The 23,465-nt window shown below is 39.9% G+C and overlaps 1 protein-coding gene across 1 annotated transcript in view; it reads left to right on the plus strand.

Moving 5' to 3' along the window:
* LOC124595019 (coiled-coil domain-containing protein 40) overlaps positions 1 to 23,465 on the plus strand; it is a 384,638-nt gene that overhangs the window by 1,092 nt on the left and 360,081 nt on the right. The gene's annotated exons all lie outside the window — the stretch shown is intronic.

The raw sequence follows: 23,465 nt of genomic DNA on the forward strand, positions 1-23,465 counted from the left end.
TACCTTCAGACTTTAGAAATGTAATAATCAATTCCGAAAGTGGCAGGTTTTGACAGATGTGAATATTACCACATTGTCAGTTTACTAAGTTATGGGTGCAAAATACTGACATGAATTATTTACAGAAGAATGGAAAAATGGGTAGAACCAACATCAGGGAAGATTAATTTAGGTTCTGGGGAATGGTAGCAGCATACAAGGCACTACTGACTCCAAGACTTATTGTAGAGGATATCTTTAGGGAGGCAAACGTATAATTGTAGCACATGTAGATTTAGAGAAAAGTTTTGAAAAGTTGACTGGAATACAATCTTTGAAATTCATAAACAGTAGGGGTAAGACACAAGAGATTGAAAAGCTATCGACTACATCATATGCAAAAACCAGACCGCAGCTGTAAGAGTTGAAGGACATGAAAAGACAGTGGTAGTTTAGAAGAGAATGAGGCAGGGCTGTAGCCTTTCCTTGATGTTATTTACATACTTTGAGCAAGCAATAGAGAAAACCAAGGAAACAATTAGGAAGAGAATGAAAGTTCAGGTAGAAGACATACAAAGTTTAGTGTTTGTCAGTGGCAGACCAGAGACAGTACAGGACTTGGAAAAGCAGTTAAACAAAATATTGTCTTGAAAAGAGGCTATAAGATGAGCATCAGTGAAAGTAAAACAAGGGTAATGGAACGTAATTGAATTAAATCAAGTGATGCTGTGGGAAGTAGACTGGATAAACTAAAAGTAGTACATGAGTTTTCTATTTGAGGAGCAAAATAAAAGATATAGTGGACAAAGTAGATTCAGGCAGTATCAAGAAAAGCATTTGGGAGAAAGAGAATTTAGTTAACATCAGATATCAATATAAATGTTAGAAAGTATTACGAAAAGGTTACACCCGCTACTCATCATACAATGGAGATGTTGAGTCGCAGACAGGCATAACAAAAACGTGCACGCGAGCGCCATCACACACACACACACACACACACACACACACACACACACACACACACACACACACACGACAACTTTCTCTGGCTGGCGAGGCCAGACTGTGAGCAACTGTGCATGATGGGAGAAGCAATCTGTGTGGTGGGGCGAAGGAGGAGGCTGGGGTGGGGAGGGGGAAGGATAGCAAGGTAGTGGTTGGGGACAGTAAGGTGCTGCATGTGGAAACATACAGAGAAATGGTCAGGCGGCTAGGTGCAGCCAGGAGGTTAGATGGAGGGCAGGGGGTGGAGAGTTGGGGTTGGCAGCCAAGAAGGAGAGAAGTAAAAAGACTATGGGTGTGTTGGTGGAATAAAAGGCTACATAGTCCTGGTGTGGGAACAGAGATGGAAGTAGGTGGCTGAAGGACAGTTACTAATGAAGACTGACGCCAGGAGAATGATGAATATCCTACCCACCATTCTTCCCACAGTGGTGTTCAGCCACCGATCAAACCTACACAGTATCCTCATCCATTCCTACTTTATTTATTTATTTATTGGTCCAAGAATCAGTTTCGTACATTGTTTGTACATGTGGTGTAGGACAGTGATAAATCTAGGTAGCTTACAATACAGTAGTCATTTTGACTACATTGTTGACATAATAAAAATGCATAATAATGTAGGTTGGTGTACTACATTGCTTCGACATGTGATAATAGCAGTTATTAAGGGAGATGACCTGATAAGCACAATCTAAACTGTATTATGAATTGACAATTTGTGAAATTTGGTAAATGCGGTTTACTTATTATGTTGTTTCATAAACTCAGACAAAGAATAGAAGCAGTGGTCAAGCAAGAACTGTTTTAACTTTATTTTAAATGCATTTAATGTTGGTATGCATTTTAGGTAAGAAGGCATATGGTTATATAACATAGCTCCAGAATGATACACTCCTCTTTTGCGTAAGTTTGTATTTACTGTGTTCCTGTGTAGGTTCATCTTCTGTCTAGTTACATATGTGTGTATATCATAGTTGTGTTTGAAGATATTTTCCTTTTTTAATATGCTCCCTTTTGTGAAAATTGGTATTTTGTATATATACAAGCAAGGCAGTGGCAATATTTTCAGAGTTTTAAAAAGGGGTCTACCAGGATCCTTAGCTTTTTTTATTACTCTGATAATCTTTTTCTGTATTTGAAATGTTTTTGTAGTATTTGTGGAATTCCCCCAAAAAATTACTCCGTACATTAGTAGCAACTGTATACTGCAATGATGCATTGTCGGCACTGATGAGCAGCTTGCATTTTGAGTGAGGATCCTAACAGCATATGCCAGTGAATTCAGTCTCTTATTTAAATTGTTTAGGTGTACCTCCCACTTCAGATCTGCCTGAACATCTACACATATGTATGACTGACCTTCAACACATTTTTTCCTTCGATGGTGAAAACAGTGTTTGCAGGATGGAGGTTTTGTGTGGTATGAAAGTTAACTGCCACAGATTTTTCAGAATTTATGATGAGCCTTTTCTTGAACCAGTATGTTGAGGTACACATAACTGATACTGCAGCCTCATGCAGATTTTCCTCATTCTGTGATTTAATTAGAATATTAGTGTCATCTGCAAACAGTACAGTGGTTCCATCATGTATTTTACTACCCAAGTCATTTACATACAGCAGAAATAGGACAGGTCCTAGAACTGGCCCTTGTGGGACTCCATACTTGATTTTTCTGCTCATCACTATAAAAGCTAGAAATTTTTTGTGTTTCACTATCTTTGTGTTTTATTTCTGTAATCTGCTGACGATTACTGAGGTACAACTGGATCCACTTTTAAGACTGGCCTCTTATTTCATAATTACCTAATTTACACAAGAGAATGCCATGATCAGTTACATCAAAGGCTTTACTTAGATCCAGAAATATCCCAGATAAATGTTGTTTATCATCCACTGCTTTTAATACTTCATTTAAGAAGGCAAAAATTGCTGACTGAGTTGACTTTCCAACTCTGAACCCATGTTGGGAGTCACTTATCAGCCTCTCTTTATTTAAGAAAACTGTTAATCTTCTAAGGAACATTTTTTCCATAAATTTGCTGAAGCCTGACAAGACTGATACTGGTCTATCAGTAGCAATATCACTTTTTGCACCCTTCTTATGCAAAGGTGTTACTTTTGCAGTTTTTTGGATATTTGGAAATACACTGCTCTCAAAAGATGACTTTACTATGTCTGTTAGTGGTTCCACAATAAATGTTGCACTAGCTTTGATAATAGCATCTGGTATCTCATCAAAACCCCTGAATATTTATTAGGTAATTCTTTTAGGATTCTTGACAGTTCCTCAGGTGTTGCTGGATACAGGAATAATGTGTTTGAATGAATTTTTTGATCTGAGTGACTGGCTGGCTGTTTGCCACGGTGTGTATTTATTAACTGCTGTGCTATATTTGAGAAATAATTGTTGAAAGCACTAGCAACATGTTTGGGGTCAGTTAGTTTATTTTTATTCATAATCAGCTCTATATTACTGTGATTAACGAGCCTGGTAACCATTTCTTTCCTTATAATTTGCCAGGTTGCTCCACTGCTGCTCCCAAACCCATGCTTCATGGCTCACAACCCATAGACCTAGATGCAAGACCTGCCCCACACATTCTCCCACCAACAGGTACTCCAGTCTGGTTACAAACATCACAAGACTACCTGTGAAAGCAGTCATGTAATCTGCAAGCTAAGCTGCAATCACTGTCCTACAACATACGTTGGCATGTTGGCATGACAACCAAGGTGTCTGTCTGCAAGAATGGCCACTGACAAACTATAGCCAAGGAACAGCTGGACCGTCCAGTTGCTGAGAATGCTGCCCAAAACAATATTCTTCACTTTAGTGACTGCTTCACAGCCTTCCTACCAACACCAACTTTTCCAAAATGCACAGGTGGAAACTCTCCTTGCAATAATTGTACATTCCTGTAACTTCACTGGCCTCAAGTACTGTCCTTCACCCAACTATCCCAATCCTGTTCCCACTCCAGCACTACACAGCATACTGTTCCACTGTTCCACCAACAACATACCTACAGTCTTCTTACTTCTCTCCTTTTCCATGCCTCCCCCTCCTTCCCTCTCGTTTAGCCGTGTTGGCTGAAAGCTCATTTTGTGACAGTTATTTTGCCGTGTCTATCTGCAACTTAGCATCTCCGCTATATGATAACAACTATCCTTTTCATAATATTGTTGTTTTTTTAAATTTTTTAAATAGAGTGAAATGTAATTGTTTCTTGGGAGAAGCTGCTTTAAAAAATAATTCTTAAATATGGCGATAAACTTATGATATTTTTCATTGGTATCATTACAGTCATATAAATCAATCCAATTGTCACCGTACAAGGGGGGGGGGGGGGGGGGGAGAAAAACAAAGCCAGATTTTTATGTAATAAAACACCTTACAGTATATCTTATTACACAGAGTTTTGAGTTTCCTGCACATTCATCGTAAGAATTTGAGCGTAGTGGTCACAAAAACACGTGTTTGTACCACTTGTATTTTATAGACATATTTGCATGTGTTTATCAAAATTGGTCAAAGATAGATGCGAAGGTTGCCATTTTTCGAGTTGTTTCAGTTACAGTTGAGTCCATATTGAATGACAGTAGTTAACATCTTTGAGTGAATTGGATTTTGAGAAGTCAATATTTCAGTCACCACATATAATTATATTTTTCTTGGGAGAGTGAATTTCTTTCAAAAGTTCCTCCATGTGATTATAAAACTTTTTTGTCTCCATCTGGTGATCTGTACATGCAAATAATAATTTTATTTTGCCTTGATAATTCGACTATAGAGAGTTCTGTATCTTTTTCACTGGAGAAATTATGATACTTAGCTACACTGCTGAATTCAGTATTTTCTTTAACATATACACAGATGCCCCGATGACTTGATATTTTGCTACAAAACATGCTTGAAAGTTTGAACTGTGGAAGGTATGTTAGTTCCAACATACCTTGTTTAAGCCAGTGTTCTATAAAGGATAGGGTAGAAATATCATTCAGATCATTCAACATTACTGCTGTTTCATTAAGTCTATTGGACAGCAGTTGAACATTCTGATAGAGCAATTTAAAATTAGACACAAGCAAAATATCGTTTGTTGCTTACCACTTGTCTCACATTTTGCACTGGTGTTTCTAGTGGGATTCTTGGGATATGTCTTTTGCTTATTGCTTCACTGTGTGTGGGATTATGCCTTTCTTCTGTTGAGATGTTTTGAATTTCCACTTTATTACAGATGTTTTTCATCCATCTATGCATTAATGTCTGCTTTGTTGCTGCATTTGTTGGTTTGAAATTCAGCTCGGTAAATGTGTTTATGTTTCTTTCTTTTGCTTGTTTCTGTTTACAGGTGACCATAATTATCTGTCTGTTCTTGTCTGGTACTTTTACTTCAAGACAGTCGTTTTTTAACTATTTGTCCATTTGTGTACGCTTTAGTTATGTACTTGGTTTTCCTATTTTTGCCAGGTTTACTTATTGTTACTTACAATGCACTTAGCGTTACACTCTTATTAACTCTTATGGGATGTTTTAGCAGTAGTCTCTATTTTGCATATTACCCCGTCTCCCACCTTTAAGGTCTCATATTTTCAAATCTCATCTGTTGCATTCCCCAAATCTACCCCTTTTACTAGACCTCTCCAGTCCTTTTCCTTCAGCCCCATCCTTCCACTTCGAAGCTTCTGCTTGAAGAATGAGCCACTGTCTCTCAAAGCTTGCCTAATTATAACCTTCTTTTATGTGTGTGTTCTGCTGCTGCGTGGTGAGTAGATTTTTTTATCTATCCAGTTACATTATATTGCCAAAAATTGGTTGTTTTTGTTGTTCTATTTTATGTTCTTTTATATCCACATGTCTGGCTGTATTATACTCTCCATTTTGGTGTTTATCTGTTTATTTCACTGTGGGGATTAGCTGGTGCCATATTATGTGTGGTAAATATAATTAGAGTAATAAATTTTTCCAAGTGTATAAATAGTTGTTTAGCTCGAAGTAGTTTGCTATGTTTTGTGTGTCGACTGCAATGTTTTCTTGTAGTAGTTCTTTCATCTTTCCTAATATTTAGATGGTGGTGTCATACAGAAATTGGTTTGTTTTATCATTACTCTTATTTCTGTTTAAGTCATTTACATTCATTGACAATGGGATAAATCATAATATTGATTATTGGGAAACACCGTGTTTGATTGCTAACAGATCTGTTTGATGGCTATTAACTGTTTACCTGCTATCTCTATGGACTGTTTTCTTTGGTGGAGCTAGGGTTCAATCAAGAAAAGAAAAGAATGAGTTGGATACAAGCAAGTGGAATATAGACAAATTAGGAGTGAATTAGATGAAGTTTGAATATCCTAGCAGTGATCATTGTATTGAGTAACAATATTGAGGGTGTTTCAGTAGAAGGAAAATGGAATGTAATTAGATAATGGCTGGTAAAGTTATAAATGGTTCAAATGGCTCTGAGCACTATGGGACTTAACAGCTATGGTCATCAGTCCCCTAGGACTTAGAACTACTTAAACCTAACTAACCTAAGGACAACACAAACATCCATGCCCAAGACAGGATTCGAACCTGTGACTGTAGCGGTCGCGCGGTTCCAGACTGAAGCGCCTAGAACTGCACGCCCACCCCGGATGGTGGTAAAGTTATAATAGGCACAGAAAGCACAGAAATGAAGAAGCCATGGATAACTAAAAAATAATCAAATTGTAATTAGACAGAGATTACTCCTACAGAGGCTGGAAAAAATATGGAAACACTGTGAGAAATGCATGTTTTAATGTGAATGTAGATACTAATCGAACCTGCAGGTGGCACTGTTGTATCAGACGACAAGCAGCATCTGTGCAGTGCTTTCAGTACATTGCAAACTTCGGTCAGTCACGATCAGAACAGAGTATTGTTTAGCTGTGAGAGCATCATTCAGAGATGAATGAATTAAAATGTGGGTGAATTATTCATGCTTCCACAACCAAGTTAGGTGAAGCGGTTGGTGATTCAAGAGGCACCGTATCAGAGATTTATATCACACACAGGTTCAGATGGCTCTGAGCACTATGGGACTTAACTGCTGTGGTCATCAGTCCACTAGAACTACTTAAAGCTAACTAACCTAAGGACATCACACACATCCATGCCCGAGGCAGGATTCGAACCTGCAACCGCAGCGGTCGCACGGTTCCAGGCTGTAGCGCCTAGAACCACTCTGCCACTCCGGCCAGCACACACAGGAAGAATGGAAAAATCATCAATTGCTAAGTCACAGTGCCGATGAAAGTATGTGTTGAGTGATTGTGACAGACTGCTATTAAGAGGATTGTGATGAAAAATAAGTGGATGACAGCTGCAAAAGTAACTGCAGAACTCAATGTCATGCTCATGAACCCTGTCAACACCCAAATAATGTGAATGGAGCTCCATAAGATGTGAATTACAGAGCGAGCAGGAATTACAAAACCGCACATCAGTGATGCAGATGCCTGTAATGGAAAGACATGGTGCTAAAGCCATAAAACTAGAAAATGTGGATGCTGGGAGCAATGGAAGGAAGTTATTTGGTCAGAAAAGTCTTGTTTCACACTGTTTCCAACTTCTGGACAAGTTTAAGTCTGGCGTACACTGTCCCAAGCCTACATGATGCAGACAACTTGCTGACAGTGCGCCGGACCGATACTCGAACTTGGGACCTTTGCCTTTTGCGGGCAAGTGCTGTACCATCTGAGCTATCCAAGCACAAGTCATTGCCCAATCCTCACAGCTTTACTTCTGCCAGTACCTCGTCTCCTACCTTCCGAACGTTGCAGAAATCTCTCCTGCAAACCTTGCAGAACTAACACTCCTGAAAGAAAGGATATTGCAGAGACATGGCTTAGCCACAGCCTGGGGCATGTTTCCAGAATGATAGATTTTCACTCTGCAGTGGAGTGTGCGCTGATAAGAAACTGTGAGGACGGGGTGTGAGTCATGCTTGGATAGCTCAGATGGTAGAGCACTTGCCTGCGAAAGGCAAGGCTCCTGAGTTCAAGTCTCGGCCGGCACACAGTTTAATCTGCCAGGAAGTTTCGTATCAGCGCACACTCCGCTGCAGAGTGAAAATCTCATTCTGGAAACATCCCCCAGGCTGTGGCTAAGCCATGTCTCTGCAATATACTTTCTTTCAGGAGTGATAGTCCTGCAAGGTTCGCAGGAGAGCTTCTGCAAAGTTTGGAAGGTAGGAGACGAGGTACTGCAGAAGTAAAACTGTGAGGATGGGGCATGAGTTGTGGTTGGGTTGTTCAGATGCTAGAGCACTCGCCTGCGAAAGGCAAAGGTCCCGAGTTCGAGTCTCTGTCTGGCACATAGTTTTAATCTGCCAGGAAGTTTCATATCAGCGCAACACTGCTTATTATATATTTATAACTTTAGTAGTACATCAAACTACTGTTTACTTGTAGTAAAGTAATATGACAGACTTCGAGCATGCGCACTACATTCTGGCACATGATTGCAGCCGAGTTTCCATTCTGTGTACTCTCTATTCTGTTGTAACACTGCACTGTCTGTGGATGGCTCATATGGGTGTGAAGAGCAGCAGCACATGGAAAGGGTACAGGAAAAGTGCAGACAGAGGGTGGATGTGAGTGCAAGAGCATCTGAGAAGTACAATTATTGTGCCCCAAAGGAGGAGGGTGGGAGCACATGAGATGCTAAATTATTGTGCCCCAAGGGCAAAGACGAGTGCAGGAGAACTTGCAAAGTAAAATGATTGTGCCTCATGGCCATAGATGGTTGTGGAAGTATTTGGGATATAAAACAAATGTGTGGGAACAGTTGGAGCTTACAATTAATGTAGATTTATTGTGCCCAGAGGGTGTAGTTGTGTGTGTTGCAACACAGGGGAGGGAAAATGATTCAGCCCACAGGGATAGTTTGGTGCAGGAACCCGGGGAATTAGATATGGAAAGGATATTTGTTAAACTAGTATTGGGACTAGTCACAGAAAGAATAGTTGTAAAATGTGTGCACAGATTAGGATCATAAAAGGATCAGAAATTGTGTGCATTGGTTAGACACAAGCTGGGATACCAGAAAGGAAACAGGCACTAGCGATGGTGCTGCGAAATATTGAAGCAGTCACTAGTGGTGGGATGAAATAGTGGAAGCCCATTGCCAGTGGTGGGAGAAAATGTTGAGACCTGGAGCCAAAAGAAAACAACTCTGTCTGAAATAGGTGAGAAACTGAGTTCAGAAGAAAAGAATCCATCATCAAATTTTCTGGGACAAAACTTGGTAGTGGCACTGGACCTAATGAGGCCAGAAAAAAATCCTTTGTCGCCACCTAATTTGAAGAAGTGGCACTAGAAATGTGTGAAAATGCTTACTTATTGCCAAATGGTGGGACAATACTTGGAAAGGCAGTAATGAAGCTGGGGAAAATGCTTCCTTGTTGCCAAATGTTGGGACAAAACTCACAATTTTTTTTTCTCTCATTGCCAGCCTGATGTGGAATGAAAACTGAGAGGGGACAGGGGAGGAGAGGGGCGTCTGCAGCTAGAAAATTCCTCATTACCCACCTGGTATGTCCTTGTGCTGATGGAGGCACAGTGTGAGAATATTTCCCGCATAAACAGTGTAGACTAAGTTTGTTCATAAGTACCCAAACAAAAGCTCCTTCTTGGAGTAATTTGTATGCAGAAAAAAGTTCGATTGATACTTCGAGTCCCAACAAGGAAGATAAATAGAGGTTTAAGTGACAAGAGATTCAAGCTTATTTCCATAAAGACGAATTTGTGTAAATGCCGTATGGATTATCCCTTAGAATGATGTTAATCACATGAGTAGTACTTACTTAGTTGGTGTGAGGCCAGACTCTGAAGAAATTAAAGTCGATTCCCTAAGCTCAGCTTGAAAGTGCGAGGTATGTTCAAAAAATAACATGACTATGTTTTTATGAAAAAATATTTATTTATTCATCTACATTCATGTTTGTCCCCTGCAAAGTAATCCTCCTCAAATACAATACACTTCCTCCAATGCTTTCTTCCAATCCTTGAAGTACTTCTCATAAGAACTTTTTGGTTCAGCCTTGAGTACTTCAAGCGATGCAGTTTTTATTTCCTCAATCATTGAAAATCTTTATCCTTTCATAAGTCTCTTCAATTTTAGGAACAGGAAAAAGTTGCAGGGGACCAAATCTGGTGAATATGGTGGCTGGGGCATGATTTGACATGTTGTTTTTGGCCAAAAAATCTCTCACAAGCAATGATGAATGAGCAGGTGCATTGTTGTGACGCAAAAGCCTTGAATTGTTTTACCGCAATTCCGGACATTTTTTGTGTATTGCTGCTCACAAACGGCACATAACATTAAGGTAATACTTCCTTACTTGACTGTATGACCTTGAGGCAAAAAATTCGTGATGCACTGCACCATGGTAATTGGAAAAAATAATGAGCAAAACTTTGACATTGTTAATCAAACATGGACATGCTTTTTACTGTCTTGGCTCTCCAGGGTGCTTCCATTGGGATTGTTGGGCTTTGGTTTCAATGTCCATGACCCTTTTGAGCAAATCGTGATCATCAGTGACATCATTCAAGAGCTACTGAGCGATTCTGATGCGATGCTTCTTCTGATCAAGTTTTAGAAGTTTTGGAACAAACTTCTCTGACACACGTGCCATGCCAAAATACATCCAAAAAATTGCATTACATGAGCCGACTGATGCATGATAATTTGTTGTTGATGTGCTGGGGTGTCCAAAGCGAGGTTTTTGTCATTGGCATCTTTCTCGGCCATCTTGGAAGAGCTTGTATGACTAGAATCTTATTTTTTTTTTCCTTAGAGCTGGCTCACTGTATGCCACTGTCAACATTTCAAGTATTTTAGAGCACTTGATTCCATTTTTTGCACAAAATTTGATGCAATTTCTTTGCTCCATTTTTTTATAATAATCAAGAATTGCCGAGCACACTGAATCACGTGTAATCTATCTGTCAAAAACTAATGAAGTGTGCTGTACACTTGAAACTGTGAACATGTGTACCAGCACAACAAAGATAATCGAATATACATTGCTCATGCAATTTGTAAAGTCATCTTACTTTTTGAACAGCCCTCGTATAAGATAAAAACTGCACAGCTCAATAGAGAATCAAGGTAAACATTGCACAGAGAGTGTCCAATGATGATTCCTAAGTGAGACTCTGGTTGGTGGGCTGTGGATGTGTGTAGTCCTGTCCCAGAGAGCTTGAAGGTGTAACTGGTTTGGTAGCTGAAACGGAACCACTGATCCGTGGTTGAATGCCAGCCTAAATGCTGTTGTGGCACATGTATACACTGTGAGCTGTTGCAGGCATCTACATCTACGTGATTACTCTGCTATTCACAGTAAAATGCTTGGCAGAGAGTTCAGTGAAGCACTTTCAAGCTGTCTGTCTATCGTTCCACTCTTGAACAGTGCGTGGGAAAAATTAGCACTTAAATTTTTCTGTGTGAGCCCTGATATATTGCAGAGAAACAGCGTCCATGATCGTAGGGCTGCTGTTGTGGAAGTGCAGTACTGGCAGTGCACTAGGCGCTTCCTATGATGGCTGCCAGAGACTCTGTGGACAACAAATTGGAGTGTTGCTGTTGTTGTTGTTGAAAGTTGTGCAGAACAATTTCCAACATGCAGGATGAACACAGATTGATGTTTGGCTTGTAGGTACTTGTGCTTGCTGCGGCAAAATATGCCTGAAGTATGGTCACCTGTGGGATACGAGTGTGTTGTAGGTTGCTGTCTTGCAGAAGAGAGACAGCACGCTAAATGCTTGGCTCTTAGGGGTATTTGTGCACCAATATAATCATGTTCCCTTTAATTTTTACTCTGCAGTGTCTTGCTGTAAGTCTCTAAAATTCCGTTTGGAGTGAACCAGTACATTAAATGATGTGGCAACACGCATCATCATTTTCTGTAAAAGTTTACTGTCTAAAATTTTAAATAAGCGTAAATGCGCACTCTTACAAGCCATAGGAGCTTCTGTCATTTCAGAACAGGCTCACTGTATAACAGATGTAGATTATTTGACAAACCACTAGTGATTTCACCAGAGTTCTGTTAAACATCTCTGAAACTTATCATAGAATTATGTGATATGGCTGATCCAATGCCTAAGCTAAAGTTCCCCCCTGCTGGCCACCACACAACCTATCACTGCTGGGCTCCCGAGCTAATTGCCTGCATTACCCAACTAAATACAGCTGGAAGCATGTACTTACATAGCTTCGACTTCTTGGACTCTTGATGTCAGGATGCATTTCGTTGGTACAATGTAAATTTATTTAAATTGTTATTGAGGTTCTAGTATGGCATGCCACTGTGTATGGATATGTAACATTTATTTCTATATTAAATAATTAATTTTACTACTCTATTATTCTGTGCTGTACTCTTTTGAGCTCAGAGTAGCAACCATTCCCATCTTCCAGAATGCTGTGCTCGCAAGCTAACAGAGTTCCCCACACATCACTGCTTTTGTCCCTTTACTATCTGTCCTTGCCCTTGCTGGCTGCTCACTGCCCTCCTGGGTGCTTGCAACTGTTTCCAGCTTCTAAAATTCACCACCTCTCTACAGAAAAGCTGATGCCAAAGTCCATTTACTTACACATTACACCAGTTATGAGTTATTCTGCCCATTCCACTCATGTATGGATCACTGGATGAATTGGTGCTTTAAATTCCTTTGTGTGCACAATAACTGGTGTAATTTTGTATTTGTAGTCTCTACAAGGCTGTAACATAATCTTAGAGTCCTCATTTAGATGGTGGTTTTTGAAACTTTGTAAGTAGTCTTTCATGAGATATGTTGAATTTATTTTCAAGCATTTGCCTGTTTAGTTTTTCCCACATTTCTGTGACACTCTTCCAACAGTTAAACAAACCTGTGAGCATTTGTGCTGCCCTCCTAAGTGAATGTACAATATCCTTTGCCAACTCTAATTGGTACGAATACCACATACTGGGGTAAAGCCCTAATTGGTACAAATATCACATACTGAGTAATATTCTAGGATGTGTCACACAAGTGTTGTGTAAGCAACCTCGTTTGTAGTATGAGAGCATTTTCCTAGTATTCCACCAATCAGCCAAAGTCTGCTACTTGCTTTAACTATGAGTGAGCCTTTGTGGTCATTACATTTCATATCCCTTTAAATTGTTATACCTGGGCATTGGTACAAGGGAACAGATTGGATTTGTGACTCAATGATATTGTCACCATTGGTAACTACATTTTTTCACATGGAACGCACAGTTTTTAATTTCCGAACATCTAAAGCGAATTACCAATTTTTGCACCCTTTTGAAGTCTTATCGAGATCTGATTTATTGAACATTTGTGCACCTTTTTAGACAGTACATCATATAATAACTGCACCACATGCTAAAATCTAAGATTATTGTTAATAGTGGTTGGAAGGTCAGTAATATACAACATTTGGGTTTTTAAACTGCACACATAATATGTTTTGAAGAAGCCAGAGTTTGAAAACCCAAATTTAATTCGCAGACACAGACAAAAGACCAACAGGAGCTTCCAACCCCAACAAGATGAACATACCATATGAACAGCAAGGGTCCCAACATATTTCCCTGGGGTCCACCTGAAGTTACTTAAACTCTCTGTCCAAAATAACATACTGTGTCCTCCCTGTCAAGAAACAGTGATGGGAAAACCAACCAGTTAAAACCGATACCAGTATTTTAGTTATGAATAATTGGCAGTTTTCGGTATTTCTTTGGTCTTGGCTATAACAGGTGTTTTTTTTTTATTTTTTACTAATAACTGAGTTAAAAAAAAAAGAAAAACAAAGTATCAGTTAGCCATAGCAGCATCGCTAAAATTTTTCATTTTTAAATAAACCTTTTTTAAAAAAGGAGCAACTTTCATTCACAAAATTTGCATTACTTTGAGATATTGTATTATAGAAAATGGGAAAAGTGATCACTACTATTTTAATAGCAATGCCAACAGAAAGGAGCAACAAATGCATGGCATAAGAATCAGTACAGCATTGCTGAAACAATGTCCCTGTTGCTGAGTGTTGTGGCTTTAGGTACATGTATGCAGTAATCAGTTACTGATTTTCCTACTCGGGTGATACAGGAAAGCAGCACACAGGTAGACAACATTTTCATACCAAGATAAATTCAATCAAATAAAAACTTTTCCTGTTAAGAATGCTCTGTCTGATCATGATGCACAGCTAGTTACAGTATATGATATTGCTCCATACAGTAATGCAAAACAGTCTCCAAAATAGTGCGTTCCATTAATGATTTAACACTTCAAAATTTTAGGGAAAGCTTGCAACAGTTAGACTGGGATGAGGTGTACAGGGAACATGATCTTAATTTAAAATTTAACCCATTTCATGATACCTTTGTGAGTGTATTTGAAAACAGTTTCCCTAAAAAAAATAGTGAATTATAATTGTAAGAAACCATGTAAAAAGCCATGGCTTACTAAAGGGATAAAAATATCTTGTAAATAGAAAAGGGAAATGTATCTTATAGCTAGGAGGAGTAATGATTCTGAAACAACGAAACATTATAAAAACTACTGCATTGTATTAAGAAAAGTTATTAAAAAGTCCAGAAGTATGTGCATTATGTCTGAGATTAGCACATCTGATAATAAAATTAAAACAATTTGGAATATTGTGAAAAGGGAAACAGGGCAACCAAGAGCACAGGAAGACTGTATTTCTATCAAACACAATGAAAAGTTTGTTAACAAGAAGACAGAAGTAGAAAACATTTTTAATAATCATTTTTTAAGTGTTGTATTGAAAATAGGTTCCAGCTATTCATTAGAAAATGCAAGGCAGTATATGGAAGGGGCAGTACCTACGCATTTTGATAAAATTGAAATTCAGCCCACCTCTCCTACTGAAATTAGGAAAATAATAAATTCACTCAAAAGTAAAAGCTTACATGGAATTGATGGCATTTCCAACAGAGTACTGAAAGCTTGTTCCCAACAAATAAGTAGGATTCTCAACCACATATGTAGTAGCTCACTGAAACAGGGAAATTTTCCAGATAGACTGAAATATGCTATTGTTATAGCATTTCATAAAAAAGGGGATAGATCTGATGCTAACGACTACCACCCAATCTCACTTCTGACGGCTTTATCCAAAATTCTTGAAAAAGTAATATATTCAAGAGTAGCATCACAATTTGTAAAAAATGAAGTACTAACAAAATGTCAGTTTGGTTTTCAGAAAGGCTTTTCAACAGAAAATACTACTTATGCTTTCACTGATCAAATATTAAATGCAGTGAATAACCGAACATCACCCATTGGGATATTTTGTTATCTCTCAAAGGCTTTTGATTGTGTGAATCATGAAATTCTTCTAGATAAGCTTAAGTATTGGGGTATGAGTCGGACATTGCACAAATGGTTTAATTCATACTTAACTGGAAGAATGTAGAAGGTTGAAATTAACAGTGCAGACAATCTGCAAAAACCAACAGAGTCCTCTAACTGGGGAGGTATCAAGAATGGTGTCCCACAGGGTAGGGTTCAGTCTTGGGTCCCTTATTGTTCTTAATATTTATTAATGACTTGCCATTCTATATTCATGAAAATGCGAAGTTAGTTCTTTTAGCTGATGAAACAAGTATAATAATCACACCCAAGAAGCAAGAATCAGCTGAAGAAATTGCAAATAATGTCTTTCAGAAAATTATTAAGTGGTTCTCTGCAAATGGACTCTCACTAAATTTTGAGAAAACACAGTTTATATAATTCTGTACAGTAAATGGCATAACACCATTGATAAATATAGACTATGAACGGAAGTCTGTTGCTAAGGTAGAATACTCAAAATTTATGGGTGTGTGTGCACTGGTGAGAAATTGAATTGGAAGAAACACATTGATGATCTGCTGAAACAGTTAGGTTCAGCTACTTATGCTATTAGGGTTATTGCAAATTTTGGTGATAAACATATCAGTAAATTAGCCTACTATGCATATTTTCATTCACTGCTTTATATGGCATCATATTTGGGGGCAATTCATCATTAAGAGAGAAAGTATTCATTGTACAAAAGCATGTTATCAGAATAATAGCTGGAGCCCACCCAAGACCACCTTGCAGACATTTATTTAAGGAACTCGAGATATTTACAGTACCTTCACAATACATATATTCACTTATGAAATTTGTCATTAATAACCCATCCCAATTCAAAAATAACAGCAAAGTGCATAGCAACAACACTAGAAGGAAGGTTAATATTCACTATTCTGGATTAAATATCACTTTGGCACAGAAAAGGGTGAATTATGCTGCCACAAAAATCCTTGGTTATTCGCCAAATAGTATTAAAAATCTGACAGATAGCCAACCAGCATTTAAAAGCAAATTAAAAGAATTTCTGAATGACATCTCCTTCTGCTCAATAGATGAATTCTTAGATATGAAGTAGTAACTGTAAAAAAATATTAATTAATTTATTTATTATTTTGTGTAAAGAAAACTTATGTTAAAGTGACACATTCCACATCATTACAAAACGTCATATTCGGGATCTATGAATCAAGGATTAATGTATGTATGTATGTATGTTCAGAGTGTTCAGAACTGAAAGAATCATTCAGATACTCATCATGATTCAAATATCATTCAAAATAAGATCACCATCCATTTTAGTATATTTACTTGTACGCAGAATTTCTAAACTTAATTTCTGGCATCCTTCTGACCAGAATCAATTTGTAGAAGCTAATTGAAATTCATCAGACATCTACTAATTGTTTTGAGATGTGAATCCCTAATGTGCAATAACATCCCTTAAACAGCCCACAACAAATGTGATTTTCCTTTTGTCTTACAATCATTTAGGAAGCACACCCGGAAATGATTTTAAAAATATAACCAGATGTAAATCACAAACTGGATCACTTTGATTAAAATTATGTAAGTTTAATTTGTCTGTTTCTGTCATAACCCCTTTAACCACAGTACTGCCTTTAAAACCTCATATCTTTACTTAATTTAAGTGTTTAGTTTCATACTACTTGGTTTGGGACACAACAGTATCTATAGTAGCTGTATTACTCTCTACTATATTTGCTCTCTCATTCAGTACAGATTGTAATTCTTTGGTCTTATATAAATAAGAGTCTAAATTGGATTTCACTTCATTAGCTCATATTGCACAATTTTTTCCATTGTTTGAACAAGTTCATTCACCACTAATTTTATTTGACTTAGACTAATAGAGATGTTCTCAGTTCCTACAACTGATTTTGTAAACAGCCTCACAAGAACCTTTTAACTCAGAGACTTCATCCCTAACTTAACAAATAACTTCAGCTTATTTCCTTTTTATTTCAGCCGCAGAGATTTTAGACTTAATACTTATGTTACTTATTTGCTTATGTGCTACTGCCAAAAATACAGATTCTTCCCCCTAAAACTTATCATGACAAGTAGTTATTTCTTGGCTAGACTTAATTATCAGAGTCATTTATTAACTTACTATTCTCATCTTGTGAATGTTGCAGCACTTCTTATTTCTGTGCTTGCTAAAAAAAAAAAAAAAAAAAAAAAGGAATTCTGCCCTATGCAAGACTCCATGTTGTAGTTTTGTTTTCACTCAGACATGTTTTAGCACTTTCTGTGCTATCTCTTCAATGGATTTATTTGTTGATTTTCATTCTCACATGAAGCTATTGGTTGTCTATGCTGGTAGCTTTAAATCTACTACACAGTCTACAGCTTATCATAGTTTTTAATGTTGTTGTGATGTCCCTTGTTTTTTTTAGCTTGGTGAACAAATCTTACAAAATGCGTGTGTAACAACAGCAAAAGAAATGCGTATGTTACCTTGACACAAACAAGGGAAAGAACGCAACATCAAAAACTATGATAGACTGTAGATTGTGCAGTAGATTTAAAGCTACCAGTATAAACAGCCAATAGCGTTGCGTGAGAAAGAAAATAAACAAATAATCCCACTGGAGATAGCACATAAAGTGCTTAAAAATGTCTGGATGAAAACAAAACTGCAAAAAGGCATCTTGTGTAAGGTAGAATTCCTCACTAATTTGACGATTCTCAGTTCTCCTTCTAATCTCGCTTTTCTAGACTTGAGTTCTCTATCTAATCTATGCAGTTCTACATCTACATCTACATCCATACTCCGCAAGCCACCTGACGGTGTGTGGCGGAGGGTACCCTGAGTACCTCTATCGGTTCTCCCTTCTATTCCAGTCTCGTATTGTTCGTGGAAAGAAGGATTGTTGGTATGCTTCTGTGTGGGCCCTAGTCTCTCTGATTTTATCCTCATGGTCTCTTCGCGAGATATACGTAGGAGGGAGCAATATACTGCTTGACTCTTCGGTGAAGGTATGTTCTCGAAACTTCAACAAAAGCCCGTACTGAGCTACTGAGAGTCTCTCCTGCAGAGCCTTCCACTGGAGTTTATCTATCATCTTCGTAACGCTTTCGCGATTACTAAATGATCCTGTAACGAAGCGTGCTGCTCTCCGTTGGATCTTCTCTATCTCTTCTATCAACTAATCAATTAAGTCTATTATAATTAGATCTTGTCTCACTGAACACTTTTTGGATGCATCCAGACGAGACAGGGATGTAGCGTCATAGTAGTAAGTGGGCTTGTACTGCTAAGTTATTTGTACACTGAATTCAATTTTGTGATCACTGAAATAATGTCATATAATATCTCAACTTGTGAAGATCATTTTGTGTCGTCCACTCCTTCTCTGTGCTTCACTCATTTTTCCGGGCAGTGCTTTTCTGATTTCACTGAAATAATGTCATATAATATCTCAACTTGTGAAGATCATTTTGTGTCGTCCACTCCTTCTCTGTGCTTCACTCATTTTTCCGGGCAGTGCTTTTCTGATTATCCCATATTATTATTATCAGAGTGGTAGGAAGGTGACACTGATGTATTTGAAGTTGACAAAACATCAGTAGAAAATAAGAAAGATGAATCTTATAGGTGCAACTGTGCCAATTTGGGAGATGAGAAGTCTACATTTTGCAGTCAGGAAATGTTCAGTGAGATAAGATCTAACTATAATGGGTTTCAGCACTTAGAAAGAGAACTAATTTATTTGGGAAGTGTGTCAGAAAGCAAGCTGACCCACAACAGTTGCTACTGATCTGTCATACCATGGATACTGGCACTGGGACAAAGTTGACATCTAAACCAGTCCCATACAAGTTCTATCAGGACCAGATCTGGGAATCGTGCTGGCCTCAGTAGTACTTCAACAGTATGCAGTCAGTTCATAGAAACATGCTCCGTATGTGGATTAGCATTGTTCTGTTGAAGACTGGTACCTCGGTACTGTCACAAGAGAGGTAATACATGAGGATGCAGGATCGTTTGTGACATACTGTTGTGCCGTCAGAGTTCCCTCAGTCACTATCAACTGGGGCCTGAAGTCATATACGATGGGTCCCCACACCACTACAAAAGGAGTAGCACAGCTATGCCTTTCCAAAACATTGGGCAAATGCGACTTCTCCACAGGTCGCTACAATACTCACCTAAGTTGGTCACAAGGGGTAGTGCAGAAGGGGTTAAGATGTGTGTGGTGTACAATATGGTGATCCTCCCTGTGATCAGATGTGGTCGACCAGAAGTTTGACAATGTGTATGCCTGCCCTCATGTTTCTATGCAGTCCAATATTGGGTTACTGCCACTTCTACATCTACATCTACATTTATTCTCCACAAGCCACCCAACGGTGTGTGGCGGAGGGCACTTTACGTGCCACTGTCATTACCTCCCTTTCCTGTTCCAGTCGCGTATGGTTCGCAGGAAGAACGACTGTCCGACAGCCTCCGTGCGCGCTCTAATCTCTCTAATTTTACATTCGTGATCTCCTCGGGAGGTATAAGTAGGGGGAAGCAATATATTCGATACCTCATCCAGAAACGCACCCTCTCGAAACCTGGCGAGCAAGCTACACCGTGATGCAGAGCACCTCTCTTGCAGAGTCTGCCACTTGAGTTTGTTAAACATCTCCATAACGCTATCACGGTTACCAAATAAGCCTGTGACGAAACGCGCCGCTCTTCTTTGGATCTTCTCTATCTCCTCCGTCAACCCGATCTGGTACGGATCCCACACTGATGAGCAATACTCAAGTATAGGTCGAGCGAGTGTTTTGTAAGCCACCTCCTTTGTTGATGGACTACATTTTCTAAGGACTCTCCCAATGAATCTCAACCTGGTACCTGCCTTACCAACAATTAATTTTATATGATCATTCCACTTCAATTCGTTCCGCACGCATACTCCCAGATATTTTACAGAAGTAACTGCTACCAGTGTTTGTTCCGCTATCATATAATCATACAATAAAGGATCCTTCTTTCTATGTATTTGCAACACATTACATTTGTCTATGTAAAGGGTCAGTTGCCACTCCCTGCACCAAGTGCCTATCCGCTGCAGATCTTCCTGCATTTCACTACAATTTTCTAATGCTGCAACTTCTCTGTATACTACAGCATCATCCGGGAAAAGCCGCATGGAACTTCTGACACTATCTACTAGGTCATTTATATACACTCCTGGAAATGGAAAAAAGAACACATTGACACCGGTGTGTCAGACCCACCATACTTGCTCCGGACACTGCGAGAGGGCTGTACAAGCAATGATCACACGCACGGCACAGCGGACACACCAGGAACCGCGGTGTTGGCCGTCGAATGGCGCTAGCTGCGCAGCATTTGTTCACCGCCGCCATCAGTGTCAGCCAGTTTGCCGTGGCGTACGGAGCTCCATCGCAGTCTTTAACACTGGTAGCATGCCGCGACAGCGTGGACGTGAACCGTATGTGCAGTTGACGGACTTTGAGCGAGGGCGTATAGTGGGCATGCGGGAGGCCGGGTGGACGTACCGCCGAATTGCTCAACACGTGGGGCGTGAGGTCTCCACAGTACATCGATGTTGTCGCCAGTGGTCGGCGGAAGGTGCACGTGGCCGTCGACCTGGGACCGGACCGCAGCGACGCACGGATGCACGCCAAGACCGTAGGATCCTACGCAGTGCCGTAGGGGACCACACCGCCACTTCCCAGCAAATTAGGGACACTGTTGCTCCTGGGGTATCGGCGAGGACCATTCGCAACCGTCTCCATGAAGCTGGGCTACGGTCCCGCACACCGTTAGGCCGTCTTCCGCTCACGCCCCAACATCGTGCAGCCCGCCTCCAGTGGTGTCGCGACAGGCGTGAATGGAGGGACGAATGGAGACGTGTCGTCTTCAGCGATGAGAGTCGCTTCTGCCTTGGTGCCAATGATGGTCGTATGCGTGTTTGGCGCCGTGCAGGTGAGCGCCACAATCAGGACTGCATACGACCGAGGCACACAGGGCCAACACCCGGCATCATGGTGTGGGGAGCGATCTCCTACACTGGCCGTACACCACTGGTGATCGTCGAGGGGACACTGAATAGTGCACGGTACATCCAAACCGTCATCGAACCCATCGTTCTACCATTCCTAGACCGGCAAGGGAACTTGCTGTTCCAACAGGACAATGCACGTCCGCATGTATCCCGTGCCACCCAACGTGCTCTAGAAGGTGTAAGTCAACTACCCTGGCCAGCAAGATCTCCGGATCTGTCCCCCATTGAGCATGTTTGGGACTGGATGAAGGGTCGTCTCACGCGGTCTGCACGTCCAGCACGAACGCTGGTCCAACTGAGGCGCCAGGTGGAAATGGCATGGCAAGCCGTTCCACAGGACTACATCCAGCATCTCTATGATCGTCTCCATGGGAGAATAGCAGCCTGCATTGCTGCGAAAGGTGGATATACACTGTACTAGTGCCGACATTGTGCATGCTCTGTTGCCTGTGTCTATGTGCCTGTGGTTCTGTCAGTGTGATCATGTGATGTATCTGACCCCAGGAATGTGTCAATAAAGTTTCCCCTTCCTGGGACAATTAATTCACGGTGTTCTTATTTCAATTTCCAGGAGTGTATATTGTGAAAAGCAATGGTCCCATAACACTCCCCTGTGGCATGCCAGAGGTTACTTTAACGTCTGTAGACGTCTCTCCATTGATAACAACATGCTGTGTTCTGTTTGCTAAAAACTCTTCAATCCAGCCACACAGCCACTTTCAGTTGCCACAAATCTGGATATTGCAATGTTCAACCAGCCACACAAATGGAGACTTAGCAATGAGGCTCGTGATAACACTGTCGTACATGAGTAAACTTCACCTCCGTGTCACAGTTATTACCCATAATCTGATGCTGTTCTTATCTCTTCTTTTATATGTTAAAAGGAAGGTAAAAACACTAATCATGAACAACACTAAATCACTTACTTAATTAGTTTCATGGCCCATGGATCATTTTGCACAATAAATCATAATGATGTGGAGCAAGTGATTGGACATTCACGTTGAATATTATTTTGTAAATATGGCTACATACTGAACATATAAAAGATGTTTTTTTAAATATGCAGATGTAAGTTAGCAATTCCTACCTGCCACCTTTTACTCATTACAAAAATAGAGACTTTTCTATGAAATAGAAGGAGTTGTCAAGGTGGCTGTTGTACCTTTCACAGAGAATCGTAGCTTTAATTATTTATGTGCCCACTGATGGGCACCATCATACAGCCTTCTAGACACATTTAATATATTTGGTCCATTTTAGTCTCACATGTGTTTCACAAACAGCTCTGTATTACTTTTCACTCAAGTCATTTGAAGCTGCTAGACGCACTTAGCACTGGTGGTTTGTGTTTTACGTGCACATTTTCCACACACGGCTTTGTGGTACTTTACATAGTTTTCGCTGGTCTTGTTGCCTTCACAGAGGCTGATTTGGCACTTCCTCCACTTTCTAGGTGATTTCAGTCCCATATCCTCTTCCTTTGCCTGATGTTCTTGCTCTTTCGTTCCCTTGAGTTCATTTGCCTGTTGAAGTATGAACTTCATCCATTCCATTTTCTTGTTTGTTACCATGTTATAGATGACCCATGCATTTATTGCCACCATGTGCAGTATATTGTAGAAGACCTGCATTGGTGATCTCCTACAAGCAATCTTCGTAGTATATTTACGGGTCATTTGATCAACCACATCCACCCTGAAACTTTCTGGCAGATTAAAACTGTGTGCCCGACCGAGACTCGAACTCGGGACCTTTGCCTTTCGCGGGCAAGTGCTCTACCAACTGAGCTACCGAAGCACGACTCACGTCCGGTACTCACAGCTTTACTTCTGCCAGTATCTCGTCTCCTACCTTCCAAACTTTACAGAAGTTCTCCTGCGAACCTTGCAGAACTAGCACTCCTGAAAGAAAGGATATTGCGGAGACATGGCTTAGCCACAGCCTGGGGGATGTTTCCAGAATGAAATTTTCACTCTGCAGCGGAGTGTGCGCTGATATGAAACTTTCTGGCAGATTAAAACTGTGTGC

Source organism: Schistocerca americana, chromosome 2 (genome assembly GCF_021461395.2).
Source record: "Schistocerca americana isolate TAMUIC-IGC-003095 chromosome 2, iqSchAmer2.1, whole genome shotgun sequence".
NCBI classification, from domain to species: domain Eukaryota; kingdom Metazoa; phylum Arthropoda; class Insecta; order Orthoptera; family Acrididae; genus Schistocerca; species Schistocerca americana.